Raw genomic sequence first — 16,447 nt, forward strand, 5'->3', positions numbered from 1 at the left:
CGCTTAATACTCGCATTAGTTGCCGGTGTGCTTTTATTAATTTGTTTACATAAATATGGATGCACATCCTGCAGTAGACGACAATATTTCCTGGCTGTTGATGGTTCGCAATCGAATGCTTAGTTATTATGGAGCGCTGCCTCTGGCTACATTGAGTGCAGTTTATAGATTATCGTTTCGATTCTCCTTTTTCACATGCGTTCAACCTGTCTTCCATTACCTGAGCTGTGATTTCGACTGGGCCCTGGATTTGTGTCTCTGCAGTACGGTGTCTCCTAACCCAGATTATGGCCAGCTGATGAGCCCCTTAGCGGTTCATGATGTGCTCTGTTCTGGCGGCGGCATTATGGCCTTAGCAGCGATACATGGAATAATGGGACGTTGGAATGTTTTTGCAGCGGCGCTTTAGTTCTTGGCACGCAGTTACATTGAAGATGACCCGAGTTTTCCTCCGATGGTGATAGAGGCTCCGGTCGTTGAGGAACATGTATGTTCATTCCCACTATTGAATTGGATGGCTGAAATGTTTTCAGATGAGAACAATGACTTCCTGTTGGAGGATGTTTGCTACATACTGTGCTTACACGCTGTTGGATTAAGACTCTGATTTTTCTATGTATTCTTTATTATTTAGCTACTGCTTTCTATCAAAGAGCGAATAACTTTTTTTTGGAAATGTGAACTTGACTCTGCTTTTTAGGCTTGGACTCTGCGTTCCTTATTCGCCCACGTTTATATCACGTGCTTCGATCAAGGAAGGGTGCCGTGGGGCTGAGCCTTGCACTCACACCCTGTTAAGTTAGCATGGGTTTATTAGAAGCTTACACGCTATTTTTGCTTTCCTGCTCTGCTTTGCACATGACACGTACTTGTGATATTGTTTAGAGAACGCTGAGTATTTTGCTTTATATGAGAATAATTTGGTATGCTAGATTTGTAAACTGCCTCGCTAGTTTTGTGTGTATAGTGAGAGCATGGAACAGAAACGTTATCTTCAATACTGTGTCTGTTATTCAGAATGATCCTCGCACGTTCGAGATATAACACATATGCAGCTGTTGCCACCTCTGATACTTGCGCGTTTCATAATGCATTGTAGAGGCAAAGTTGCACACAGTTGGAGAACATTCGGATCTTGACAGTTTGTGGAGCACTGAATGTGATCCACTGCTGCTGAGTGGATGTATGACGTTACAACGCATACTTTTACATCGCATGCCTTTACAACGCGGTTTTTACATCGCATACCATTACAACGCATAGTGCTTTTAGGCGCTGGATAGTGATTTATTTAATTTACTATTCCAACTCCAGTCCCCGTGGATAATAGGGAAGGTGTTGGATAGTATATTAAATACATTCCCTATCCTAGAGTGCCCCCCAGCGCTATGCGTTGTAATGGTTTGCGTTGTAAAAGTTGCGTCGCAATGGTAGTGCGTTTGTAAAAGTTTCGTTGTAAAGGATGTTTCCCCTGCTGAGTACCAGAGGTATGGGTCTGCCCATGTAATCCTATGAGACTTTCTGTAGTTATAAACTAATCTGCTAGGTAGGGAGGGTGAAATGTAGGTATATTTTAAATTTGTTTACCTTTAACATTATAGGATGCTTTTTCCGTTTGTATTTTATAGAATAGTAACAATGCTGACAACCTTGTTTCTGATAATATGTTTGGTTATATTATCTAAGGTACTGTGCATGAGATTATGGCATTAGAAATATACATTTCAAAGTTGCACGTGTCTTTATTTACATCTTGTTTTGGACTGGTATAAGACTATAATGAAAGAGTGCTCTTGTTATCGACTTTACTTCATGTAATCTAAGTCGCATGTTCTGGGTTGACTAGTCATTGGTGTTTTTGCTCTAGGGCGAAAAACCAATGAGTCACTGATTGCTAGTCTGGTAGGGTTTTTTTGTAATAAGGTGGGTTTTGGTACACCGTAATTCACTGAGGTCCTAAGTCTTAATGCACAGTTCTGTGTATGAGCAGAATTCCTGGAACAGTAGTCACAACAAAAAGGCTCGATAAAGGGCTTGCACTTTGAATATGAATATAAAATAGAAGAATAGTTGATAATCACAGCTAAGGAATGCAGCAATTAGATGTGTGTATGTGTGGATGATGTGTAGATTGAAGGGAAGATGAAAAACGTGAAAAATAAGAAAGGCTGGAGAGACGCAAACTACCCACTGCATTGTCAGTGAAGTGGATCTTTGAATTTCCAGGTCATTACACAGATAGGGTGTTGGATTCCGCAGTGGGAGCAAGAGAAACTTGTACCACATCTAAGGAAGAAAGCTAGTGCATAAAGTACACACAGTTGGGCAAATTTACAAACTCGTGGGAAAAATGATGCAAAAGTGGCACAAGGGACTTGTAAACCTGCTAATGAAACAACAAACGGGGGTACTAGTGGTGTGTAAGGGCTAATGAGATTGAAGATTACTCAAAAAATGTTGTGTGCGTGTATGAGGATGTTACGGGGGCGGGATGAATAGGCAACACCTGAATCTTAGTCTTCTTATGTTTTATTTTATGAAACAATAAATCCGAACTCTTTTTCCCGCTTGTTACAGTTCCACGTGGTGACCGGCTTCTCGTTGTTCTTCTAAGGCAGGACTCTGTGGATTCTGTCCGACGGCCTCTCTCTGGTATCCGTCGAGGAAGTGTCTCGTCTGGATCCGTCTTGTTGCTCGAGCCAAACAGCAGGAGAATACAGGGTATGAGTCGGATGTCCACGTTATATACTACGTTAAGGGAAAGGGGGTGAGGACGTAACAACCCGTGCCACACATCTAGTAATAATGCCGAAGTGAGGGGTCAGTGCTCAGGGTAGGGACACAATACCAGGGATGTGGGAATACGCGGGTTATTCGGAGAACGCTCCCTTACGACTGACACAGCCCCTGATCTTGTCTCGTACCTGTGTGAGCCATACACCTCCCGCGGGTGTATGGCTGGGCGATTCGCGGTGTCGTTGGCCTCCTGGCTTCTCCCTTTTTACGTTCTCTTCTCTGCCTGTCGTCTCCGTCTTCTCAAACTCTGCAAAACTCTTCTCTGGTTCGCCTTCTCTCTCCTCTCCGCTCCGCTCTCCAACTCGCTCCCTCCGGGTGAATAAACACACTGTTGATTTGTTGTTCTCGGTATATGACGTCTCTACGTCTTGATGTGACTCCTCCCACTCTTGGTTCTAGTCCGAATTAAAGGGCCATTGACATGTCTCCTTCTCTTGTAGTTCAAAATCGCTGTTGAAGTTCTGTGGGGAGTATAAGGAATGAGAGGTAGTACCGGGCTTCTGGTTATGCGAACTCTGTACACCCCCCTGCTTTTGTGACAGTCCCAGGCCGTTACATACCTCCCCCTCAGGACACTCACGATCGGTGAGTGGGTGACGAGACAGAAAGTCAGCGCCCACATTATCAGTGCCTTTTCGGTGATGAATAGAAAAGACGTAAGGCTGCAGGGATAGGAACCAGCGTAGGACTCTAGCATTATTAGCCTTGTTGCGAGCCATCCACAGTAGCGGAGCATGATCAGTAAAGAGGTCAAACCGACGTCCCTCGAGATAGTAAGCCAGTTTGTCAATAGCCCATTTTATTGCGAGGCATTCCTTCTCAATTGTAGCATATTTTAACTCACGAGGGAACAACTTCCTGCTGACATATAGTATTGGATGGTCGTGACCGTCGTTACCTACTTGAGATAGTACGGCCCCAATACCATAATCCGAAGCATCAGTATGCAAGGAAAAAGGGCGAGAAAAGTCTGGGGAAGAGAGTACCGGAGTAGATGTTATAATAGACGTCAATATTCTAAAGGCTTCCTGCATTGGTACGGAACGTCGTACCGGCGTGGATGATTTCCCCGTTTCTCTCAGCGCATCCGTAAGGGGGGCAGCTATGTCAGCAAATTGTGGAATAAACCGCCGGTAATAACCGACAAGACCCAAGAAAGACCTCAGTTCCTTTCTAGTCGAGGGAAAAGGAGTGTCGGCAATTGCACGAACTTTCTCAATTTGTGGTTCAATTAACCAGTGTCCCAGAACATAGCCAAGATATTTCACCTTTTGAAAGGCCATCTTACATTTCTTAGAGTTAACAGTGAGCCCCGCATTCTGGAGGGCCCTCAGCACTTTGCTCAGGTGACCGAGATGAGTCTGCCAATCCGGACTGTAGATCACAATGTCGTCCAGATATGCTGACGTGAAATCGGACAATCCAGCCAGAACAGTGTTCATTAGGCGTTGGAACGTAGCCGGCGCCCCATGAAGCCCAAAGGGGAGCACCGTGAATTCAAAATGTCCTTCATGTGTCGAAAAGGCAGTTTTTTTGGCATCCTCGGGCCTTAGGGGAACTTGCCAATAGCCCTTTGTCAAATCCAGGGTAGTGATGTATTTCGAGCTGCCCAGTTTTTCAATTAACTCATCCACTCTGGGGATAGGGTAGGCGTCAAAGAGTGAAATGTCATTCAAAGCTCGAAAGTCCATACAAAACCTCCTGCTACCGTCAGGCTTAGGGACCATGACTATGGGGCTAGACCAATCGCTTTTAGAAGGCCTTATAACGCCAAGGCGAAGCATCTCGTCAACCTCATTTTTAATAGCTGCTCTCCTAGCCTCAGGGACTCGGTATGGTCTAATCCTAACCTTCTTGTCAGGGGGGGTCACAATACAATGTTCAGCTAGGGAGGTACGCCCTGGTCGATTGGAAAATACATCCCCATACCGTTCCAGAGTACATTTCAGTTCCGTTTGTTGGCCTGCCGTTCTTCATTATGGACAAGCAGTTCACATGTAGACTCATTGGGCCGGGAGGTATCAGTCAAATTGACTTGGGAGGGTGGGGGACCCAACCATTTTTTGAAAAGGTTGATGTGGTAGGACTGTTGTTTGTTGCGATTGACTTGCAATTTATAACTAGTGCGACCAATCACCTCGACTACTTTATATGGACCCGTCCACTCAGCTTTAAATTTGTGAGATGAGGAAGGTAGGAGAACCAAGGCCCAGTCATTGATCTGGAGCTGTCTCCATTTTTTTCCACGGTCATATGCAACTTTTTGTTTATGCTGGCTAGTCTCAAGGTGGGCTAAGGCCAGATCCCTCAACTTACCAATTTTAGATTTTAGACCCTTAGCATAGTCAAGTGTCGTTGATGTTTCCTCCGAGGTTTCATTAACCCATGCGTCCCTAGTCATTTCTAAAAGGGAGCGGGGTTGACGCCCGTATAACAGCTCAAAGGGTGATACCCCCATGCTGGACTGTCTCTGAGCTCTTATAGCGTATAATGCTAGTGGCAACATCTTGTCCCAATCAGCCCCGCTAACTTCCATCATTTTGCGGAGGGTGGCTTTCAGGGTGCGGTTGTAACGTTCCACCAGTCCGTCCGTCTGAGGGTGGTAAACAGAGGTACGGATCTGGTGGATGTCCAACGTGCGGCATATTTCATTCATTAGTTTGGAAATGAACGGGGTGCCCTGGTCCGTCAAAATCTCTTTGGGAAATCCGACCCGACTAAACAGTTCCACCATCCTATCCCCAACCTGTTTAGAATTTGCTGCCGACAAGGGAAACGCCTCAGGGAATCTCGTGGCATAGTCGACCACGACCAAAATGTGTTGAAAGCCTTTCCGAGTTTTAGGTAATGGGCCAATAAGGTCCATGCCGACTCGTTCGAACGGCTTCCCAATGATCGGCAGTGGCTGAAGAGGGACAGCCGGGGGTTTGACCATATTCAACCGTTGGCATATCTCGCACTTCCTATAATAAGTCTCAGCATCCTTATATATCCCTGGCCCAAAAACATTTCTGAGGATATTTTGAGTGGTTTTTTCGGCGCCGGCATGGCCGGCAACCAGATGGCTATGCCCAAAAAAAAGGACCTGCTCTCTAAAAGATATGGGCACCAGGAGTTGAGGGGAGTCTCCCTGCTTTCCTATTCTATACAGTAGCCCTTCTTGAATTGAGAACCCGGGATACGTATTAGAATCTTTGGGTCTTTGGTGGGCCTGTTCCCATGCATTGAAAAGAGTGGTGTCACTTATTTGTGCAAATTTGAAACTCTTATCGAGAACCCAGGGGTCATGTGAAAGAACTGCATGTACCGGTTCGCCGTGTATTTCAGTAGACCCAAACCCCTTAGAGCCCCGATCTGTATCGTCTAATTTATTCAATTCATGTAGTGTAGTGGAAGCTATACTCTCACATATCAACTGTGCCACTCTGTCTCCTTTACGGACAAGAAACGTCTCTGTCCCGAAGTTAAACAGGAGAATAATTATATTGCCCCTGTAATCCTCGTCAATAACACCTGCCCCAACGTCTATGAAGTACTTAGCGGCTAGTCCGGAACGGGGAGCGATCCTGCTATAGCAGCCTGGAGGTACTGCGATTTGGAGGTCTGTTTTGATTAATGCTTTCTCTTTGGGCGGTATTTCATACTCATACGCGCTATACAAATCGTAACCGGCTGCTTTGGCCGAACCTTTGGTGGGGGACGTTGCATGTCTTGATAATTTTACAAAATTAAGACTGACCTCTCGTGGGTGTACACATGGTTCTCTGCCTTCCTCATCTGCAGGGTTTTTTCCGTTTGGCTTCTCCTCGTGACCAGTTTCTAGAGTTTTTTTAAACATGTTCAGGAAGCCGGGATTATCGGTCCCAATGATTATATCCTCAGGCAATTTGGACATCACTCCCACCCTCATTGTGTGGGGAGTCCCTGCTTTAGGTTCTATAGCAATGTTGGCTATAGGGTATAGTTTGACATCGCCGTGAACACACTTAATATTAACAGTGTCCCGGGGAATGTATTGCTTTGAGGTCACATATTGAGATTGTATAATCGACTGGCGACAGCCGGAGTCTAATAAGGCTAGCAGTGAGTGCCCATTAACTTTCACACTTACTCGGAATGATCCGCCAAGTTCAGCCGAGTAGAGAACAGTTTTGGGGAGGTACCCGACCTCCATAGGTTCCTCATCCAGTCTCTTTTTTGGACACAAACGAGCAATGTGTCCCCAATGTCCACAATCAAAACATTGCGGCCCGGATGGTCCAGTGTTGTCTGTTCTCCATGTACGAGGCCGTGCAGGTTCTTTTCCTTTAGAAAAATTTCGTTCAGGTCGTATAAGCATTTTTGTATCTCTCTCAAAATCAAACGGGGAATTTTTCGGTTGGGCTCTAGAAAATGAAGAGGCCATCTCTACTGCTTGGGCGGTGGTTAGACTATGATGTTGTCTAAGCCACTTTTGGGTAGCGTAGGGGAGTGCCTCAAGAAACTGCTCTAAATACATTCGGTCTAGTATTTCTTCTTTACTGCTGGTAGAGGGTGTAAGCCACTTATCGGTGGCCATTTTTAACCTTACGAATAAGGTTTTGGGGTTTTCTCCAACGGTGCCTCTCTCCTTGCGAAACCGGAGACGATAGGCTTCCGGATCTAGTCCCAAATGGTCTAGTATAATTCTTTTTATTTCAGCATATGTAGTATCTCCGTTGGGATTTGCCACCTGATAAGCGGCCTGAGCCTCCCCTCCCAATAGTGGTGCTAAAAAGAAAGGCCATTTAGTTACTGGCCAGCCACAGGCTCTAGCTGCCCTTTCAAAGTTTAACAGAAAAGCGTCAGGATCTTCTCCAGTCCTATATTTTTGTAGAGACACGGCTGGTGTTCCATGTGACATGGTTCTTTCGTCTGGTCCTCCCCTAGCAACGGGGTCAACCCATGGTTGTTCGTTTTTTTCTTCAATTACCTTCTTTATAACTTCTCTATCTGCCTGGGCGGATACCAAGTGTTGTTCTAATACCCATTCGAGTCTTTCCTGACCTTTTACAAGTTGTTCTACAACAGTTTCCATCTTTTCTCCAGAGATGGTGCCTATGCCTGCATTCTCCACCACTGTTACGGGGGCGGGATGAATAGGCAACACGTGAATCTTAGTCTTCTTATGTTTTATTTTATGAAACAATAAATCCGAACTCTTTTTCCCGCTTGTTACAGTTCCACGTGGTGACCGGCTTCTCGTTGTTCTTCTAAGGCAGGACTCTGTGGATTCTGTCCGACGGCCTCTGTCGGGTATCCGTCGAGGAAGTGTCTCGTCTGGATCCGTCTTGTTGCTCTAACCAAACAGAAGGAGAATACAGGGTATGAGTCGGATGTCCACGTTATATACTACGTTAAGGGAAAGGGGGTGAGGACGTAACAACCCGTGCCACACATCTAGTAATAATGCCGAAGTGAGGGGCCAGTGCTCAGGGTAGGGACACAATACCAGGGATGTGGGAATACGCGGGTTATTCGGAGAACGCTTCCTTACGACTGACCCAGCCCCTGATCTTGTCTCGTACCTGTGTGAGCCATACACCTCCCGCGGGTGTATGGCTGGGCGATTCGCGGTGTCGTTGGCCTCCTGGCTTCTCCCTTTTTACGTTCTCTTCTCTGCCTGTCGTCTCCGTCTTCTCGAACTCTGCAAAACTCTTCTCTGGTTCGCCTTCTCTCTCCTCTCCGCTCCGCTCTCCAACTCGCTCCCTCCGGGTGAATAAACACACTGTTGATTAGTTGTTCTCGGTATATGACGTCTCTACGTCTTGATGTGACTCCTCCCACTCTTGGTTCCAGTCCGAATTAAAGGGCCATTGACCTGTCTCCTTCTCTTGTAGTTCAAAATCGCTGTTGAAGTTCTGTGGGGAGTATAAGGAATGAGAGGTAGTACCGGGCTTCTGGTTATGCAAACTCTGTACACCCCCCTGCTTTTGTGACAGTCCCAGGCCGTTACATAGGACTACTAAGTGAAGAAACGAAAACCCATCAGCCCGCCCATTGGCGGAGCTTCATCATTTGGGATTTTTTGTGTAGACTGGTATCCACCAAGTACCTTGCTTAAGGGGATTGCAAGGGAACTACTGGTCATGGATCCACCAGTGATGAGCAGCCAAAAGAATGTTGTAGAAAAGGGCTGTGGGAAAACAAGGTGTTGCAGTGCTCAAAAGAAGTTGTATAGTGGTGATGTGATGTTAAAATGGACTATCACGGTGCCAAACAAGAAACTTTATTAAGAGGGCCACCATGATGGCAAAATTAAAAGCAGAGTGTTGATAGCATTACAAACAAATATTGCTATCCGATGGTCAATGTACTGGTCAACATGTTTCAGCCATTAATGGCTTTCTTCAGGACCTATATTTATCACTACTGCGGCTGTAATGCCAGAAACCGGTTCTCGGAGGCTTGTTTCCGGTCCAGGGAAGGCATGGCTTGGCAGTTCGGGCTGGACTGTTCCCATGAGGCACAGGGTCAGACTGATTTGCATATAGCCATGTCTGAACTGGGGTGGCAGAGTGGGCTAAAGAACGGTGATGGATTAAACCCAGATCTTTTGACTGGGTGTGAGTGTTTGATTGGTTCAGGTGCTCCGTCCATTACCACCCCCTTTTGTACCGCGTAGGAATTAATAAAACAATAAGTTATAAGGGGGCAGGGGCGGATTCCCTGACCCATCTGGGCCTAGGGGTGTTACTTGACCATTGCAGGTTAGCCGGTAAGAGGTGGGGGGGTGCCCTCAGAGGTTTGGCCACCAGCAAGGTGTTGGATCCAGGTTCTGGCCACAGGATGAAGACCATGCATGGGCAGTGTTTTTTCTAGTAAGTTGTAATAAAATATTGCTTCGCATTAAAATAAATCTAGACATTCACTGAAAATAAACCCAAAGCTGAAAGTCACTTTATCGTTAGGTATGGTAATATCTTAAATAAGCTAAAACAAAATGAGAAATTCACTGTAAAAACCAACTGTTAAATTGACCATATAGTTAGGTGAAAATGTCAGCTAAAATGTGAAGTTTTAAATTCTAAAACCACTGAAATTCACCAATTATAGTTAACTGAAGAAACTCTAACTTGCACTGTATATGGTGGGAGTATGTGTTATAGTTTCTTCACGTAATTCTAGCTGGTGAATTTCAGTGTGTTTTTTAGATATAAGCACTACGTTTTCACGGACATTCTCACCTAACTATAAAGTCACTTTGATATTTAGTTTTTCAGTGACTGATCAGGGGTGGGCGGAGGTTTCGGAGTTGCACTATGAGGAATTCTGAAGACGTGCATAAAATCTCCGTGGAATTCAGTGGAGTCCGCTCCGCCCTAGTTAGCACCTGCAGCTTCCTTCTAACAAATATGCATGCTGGGAGTTGTAGTTTTAGCTCATTCCTATTGAAAAACACTAAACTAATGCACCAGACGCTAGTGATTTGTTGGTTTATGGAGCTTGTTCCTGATCACATACACATCTGATAACCACCAGGCAGAGGCTCCAAGCCAGCCCACAGATGGGTGTCACAGTCTCACAAAGGTATCCGAACAATGGAATAAGAGAGAAATAAAAACAAAATCATTTGAGATGAGGTTTGGGGAAAACAAAAATGCCACAGCTCAGGCTGAGAAGCTTGTTAGCGAAATTAGTAAGGAGGACAATTAAGCAACCGATTATTTCTCATGGGACAGAGTGGTGGGTTTTAGAAATAAGCTTCTAAATGGTCATGGCCACTAAGACTGCCCTTACCAGGCCTGACCAAAGGGAGGATCATATAATGTCCACTCTAAAAGGCTAAGGGTGTCATTACCTGGGAGCTTTGAGGCTGTAACCTCGGTTTCTCAGCACCAGATCTGCAGTCAGGTACCCGACAGAGTTGAGACTGCACCACCTCTGTGAGAGCAGCTCTCATGTGATACCAACAGGGCTTGCTGAGAAAGTTTAAAGGTGCTCTGTCCACCAGGTACACTGAGACACTCCCATATGCTCAGAGCTCCCAGAATGCGCCGAGCTCCAAGGAGCGAGCAGTAGAACAGGACAGCTCTCTCTTAGCTGGAGTGAAGCCAAGTCCCCAAACTTGCACCCATGGGATAGGGTAGAGCAGACCCTCGCTGCTCTACGACAGTGAAGGGGCTGTTGTTGGTTATATTAATGCCAAATACACCAACTGTTGCACTTGGCAAAAAACAAGCCTAAGTTATGTGACTTAAAGTTATAAATCATTACAGAAGACTGTGCAATACGTTCTGTGCCACACTATTAGGGGTGAGCGGCAGGGGGGGGGGAGAGTTTTTTCCTAACTTCGCCCTCCCAGCAGAGTGCGGAGTTGGCAATGAGAGGAGTTAGGGGTGAGGAGTTGGCCTAACGGCTAGGGCGCTCGACCTCGGACCTGGGTTCGAGTCTCGTAACGACGCCAAAAACTTCCTGTGATTCTGGGCAAATCACTTAATCTCCCCGTGCCTAAAATTAATGTGTCTCCGTCCCGTAACTGGTGCTATGTAAAGCGCTCTGATTCGGTTCGGGTATAGTTAGCGCTATATAAAACTATTGTAAATACATACACACAAACATACATAAACATGGGCACATGCTGAAAAAACAAGTTAAAATGAATGTATGGTTACAAAACCTAAACAAATGCAGTGCTTACAACCTCTTTCTTTATGGGAAAGATGCAATTTCATATGTCATAAATACTGTTACGGATGAGAATACATTTCATATTACCATGAAAGAAACAACAAAGATTTGAGTATTATTTATTGATTTGAGTATGTTTAGTTATTTAATTACTGTTCGCAGTCTATACCTAGGGAGATGTTTCTAAAAAAATGATATTTATTTTTAAAACATTTAATAGTACCTAAATTTGCTACGAGTCACCTGACTGTTTTTGCTGTACCACAGGTCAGCGTCAGCAGAAGGATCTACAACTGTAAAGCTCTTACTGGACTTTTAACAAAACTAAATTACACTAATAATTTACACGTGAAATTTACTCTCACTTTTTTGAGTAACTTTACTTCTTTCAGCACTTCACAAATTCCTAATATAAAGTTACTCTAAAGTCTAGACTTCTACTTCTCTATCCGCTGAAAAAGGTGATGGAGCCAAATGTATTAGTGTAACGTAATACTGTCAAAAAAGAAACAGTAATACGTCCATCACTACACATGGCCAAAGCCTAATATTGCAGCATCCTCCCATAGAAAATAATGGGTATAGGGAATTGAAATAAAACCCTATAGGAAATAATGTTATAATTACATTTAATTGTTTAAAATAGGCAGCCTCTTTCCTGCTCACATAGGGGTTGCTGAATCTGGCATTCGCATGGGTGATGGTCCGATTTCACAATGGCCCTCTTCCTGGCAACACAAGGGACCACTGACTTTGCAGGATCGGTGCTGAGGAGTTTCTCTCTTGCCAAGGTCATGACCAGACTGATAAGTCTCACACTTCGCTCATCAGGATCCACTCACCAGGATCTCTGCTTAGCCTTGAATCCACTTGGTGGTCACCTCCCCATCACTAGACTTTGTAGGTCTTGGAAGTCAGGAAACCTATGAGCATTTTCCTCCTCACAGAGCACTCTGGTCTTGTCGGGCAGGTGGAGAGCTAGTGCCCCAGGCTCAGGGCAAGTGATCTTGACTCCATGCGTGATGACCCTCACCCAGCAGGGACACTAAAAGACCTTGGTCTCCAGTCCTGGTTCCATCAGTAAAGAGGAATTGGAGGTCTTCCCTCTCCTTAAGAGATGGTACAGTTCAACATAGTAAGGAACACATGTTCCCACCTTTATACTCCAAATCCAGACACATTTTTGATTTAGTGTCTGGCCTTTGAAATTCGTGTTGGGGGTGTCTGCTCCTTTGTAGTGATCTCTCTTCACCGCTTCCCTTTGTTAAAAGAACAGTCTGCCACAGCAAGAGTTTCACCAAGTTCTGAGTGATCCACCACAGGCCATGGGAGGAAAGGCAATCACTTGTAGCTGTCAGCCTCTACTGAAATAAGTCCCATAAAAGTTCAAAGGACTAAACCTTCCTCTCTACCAGATTCCCTGGTAGTGCTAACCTTATCAGTCCCACCAGCTTTCTGACAATGAGCCCTGGCCCCAATGACCATTAATGCTTCCTGGAATCATAGAGACCTATGATGTGCACAGAGGATGTTCTGCTGCTCTTCCTTTAGTGAGTGATCCACCCGTCCTCAGGAATGTCGGCAATACAGGTCTCCTGGCTAGGGGTTGCAGTTCTCACATTTCCAGCCTCTGCAAGGCCTGTGCTTCCATAATGGATCCGACAGGCCTCCATGTTAAATGCCATCCACAGGCATACATGCAACCGAGCACACGCACATAAGTACCATGCACTGTCCTGCAAGGGTGCATATCTCCTTCACCATGCAGGTGACTTTTCCACCTTAACAGCCCCATAGGCTTTTTTCGAGTTCCCTCTGATCCCTGAGCTCCCAGTATGAAGACAGCAGACTATGCATTGCAAACACAGAAGGCCTGTTATTTTGGGGATCACAAATCTCTCTCAGAGGTTTTTCTTGCAGCAGCCAATCAGAGTCTTCAGATGTATTGTTTCTATTTTGAGCCAGTGAATCTGAAACGGACAACAGGAATAAAGCTCCCTCATTCAATCCAATTTAAATATTTTTTTTAATGTGGTCTGCGAACCATCCATGAGTGCAGTTTCAAGGAAAGTTCACAGACTTATGGTCCAGACTTCTCTTATTTTTAACCCTTTTCATCCCTCCTAACACATTTTTATAAAGTTAATTTCTCAAGCACTTGAGCAGATTTGCACCAAACCAAGGCATGGCACTTTGTGACGTAAAGTTGTACTTTTATGACAGCTTGACATACTTTAGGAACAATACACAGAATCCACACACCATTGCTGTGGACCCACTAGCTGCCTGCAAGCTTTATTGCTCACATAGGGCCCGAATCAGATCGGGAACTTGTCTTTCCGACCAAAGTGGAAAGATTTCCGACCCACTGAGTAGGATGCGAGTTAGGCATTAGGAATATCCCAATCCAAACCCGATGGTATTTGGAATGACTGAGCCGTACAGAGCACAATTGTAGGTCTCTACAGGCCGCGTGTCCGAACTACTGATTACGGTGCATGATTCAGACAGCCTTTACAAATCGTGCTGTCTGACTCAAATGGACAGTCAGAATCAGACTATGGGGGCCGGAGTCTTCCCCAGCCACCCTTTCTTCAAAGAAAGCCTGTGCATTCGGTCAGAACATAGGCTCCCATTAAAGTCAACAGGAGTCCAACCAAATCGTATCTGGAAGCATCCGGATGCATTTGACTCAGTCAGTTGGCCTCTCCTGATCCGAGTCGGTTGTTATCCATTTCCAAACCGATTTGGTCGGTATGATTTCCAAACCGCATCAGATCGGGCCCTAAATCTGTACGAGATCCAAGAACTACAGAAGGATACCTAAAACAGGTCCATATGGTATATAGTTGGGTGCTTTTTACCTAATCCGCAATCTTTGGATTGAAGAAGTAGGGGGCCCAGTGCCTTTTGGATTTTGAAACTCTAAGGTGAGTTTGAAAACCCTGCACGGCAAACCATTTCTAGTATTCTTAAACTTTGGAGGAGGGGTCCTTGAGGATCTCCTCACAAAGGCCTTGGAGTTATAGTGTGTCCACCCTGCCCCTTTATGCAGCATTTAATTAATTTTCCACATTTCAGGGACTGTGTCATGCATCCTGCAACAGAGGCTGCATTAGAACAGTTTCTCCTGTGACCAGCTAATCAGCTTTCTCAGGCTGGTGAATTCCATGCTGTGTTCAGGGACCCAGCATAGACAATGGAAAACAAAGTTATTTGTCCAATGAAATGTATTTCTTTTTTAAAATTTCAGTCAGTGAACTGTCCTACAACCTGGTTTGGCAAACACTTCTTGTACTAACAGTCCAGACATCTCTAAATGTAATACTTTAAAATATTTTTACAAAAACTACAGAAAGGATACGCACAAATAAAGCAATGTAAACCTGTGAACAAAGTTCTAGTTTCAAAACAAATTTGGTTTAAGCTGGTTCAGTGCATATTACAAGTTATCAGATGGAGAAAAATTGAAAATGCTACATTTTTGAACCTCCATTTATTGTTCCCCTAGATGGATTGCAGGAAGTTTGATTTCCTGAAAGTTAGCCACTCATCCTATAAGACTGGTAAGTTTTGTGAAAATTCGCAAAATTATACATTCTTGAAAGCAAAACAAGCATTGCTTTTTCAGTATAAAGTCAGAATTAATCAGAACTCCAGTCAATGTTTCAACCTGCATTGCATTTGCTGTACTGTGCGACATTTGGCTTACAGAGGTATTTTGAGAGTTATGGATTGTGGAATTAGTCAGTACAGTCCCACTTCAGTTACCTTCATCCCCACAGCTAAAACCGCTAAGAAAAACCAGAAGCGCCTACAATAAAAATATTTTAAAGTCAAAAAAAGAATTCTTCAGAATGGAATTGGAAAATGTGAAAAACAGACCTCGGAAACTATTTGAATTGGTTAAACAACAATCAAACAAAACGTACAAATCTGCTCTAGAAGCAACAAAATCTCAAATTAGCTGTGAGCAATTTGCTAATTTCTTTGCATCCACGGCCACGTCCCTGGAATGCGAGCTTAAGTCAGCAGCTTCCACATTGGAGGCCTCTCAACCAAATAGTCCACCAATCCCCAACAACTCTTTACCCAACAACGAGGCTCATTGGTCCACTTTTGAGCTATATGACCAAAACAACATCCTGAAAACCTTATCGGCCATTAAGCCTAGCAATCACGTCAATGACTCACTCCCTGCTAAATTTATGCCGTACATAGACAAGGAGATCATTCCCAGCTAGACATCGATAGTCAATGCTTCCCTGTCTCAAGGATCCTTCCCTGACAGTCTAAAAATGGGACAAGTCATTCATATCAATAAAAACCGACAGAGAATCCCGCTGAACCTAGCAACTTTCGGCCAGTAGCCAACATTCCCCTATTAGCTAAAGTGATTGAAAAATGTGTTCAGCAACAACTAAGTCAGCACATATCTAAATTCCAACTACTAAACGATTGCCAATCAGGATTTAGACCAAACCATAGTACGGAAACAGCAATTCTGCACATAGTAGACAATGCATTACTCACTCTAGATCAAAACAAAGCATGTCTGTTAATCTTGCTTGAATTATCATCCACGTTTGACACAGTTAACCATGAAATGTTGCTAGAACGGCTAGAGAACAGGATGGGTTTTTCCGGGAACGTTCTTGAATGGTTGAAGTCCTACTTGAGGAACAGATCACACAGATTTTGGGTGAATAAGAACTTGTCAACATCAACCACCATCCAGATAGGGGTTCCACAAGGATCAACCCTCTCCCCGTCACTATTCAACTATATGTAGAGCCACTAACGGACATACTCCACCATGCCACCATCCTTTTCCACATGTACGCCGATGACACTAAGATTTACATTAAGATCTCCTCCTTAGAAGAGATCAGAACAATGAACAAAGCTCTAGGGGCAACGATGCAATGGCTAACAAGCAATCAGTTTAAACTTAACGCCCAAAAAACCAGAATTCCTTCTAATTTCCCCACCAAAAGCCCGC

Source organism: Lissotriton helveticus, chromosome 8, assembly GCF_964261635.1.
Source record: "Lissotriton helveticus chromosome 8, aLisHel1.1, whole genome shotgun sequence".
In the NCBI taxonomy this organism is placed as follows: Eukaryota; Metazoa; Chordata; class Amphibia; order Caudata; family Salamandridae; genus Lissotriton; species Lissotriton helveticus.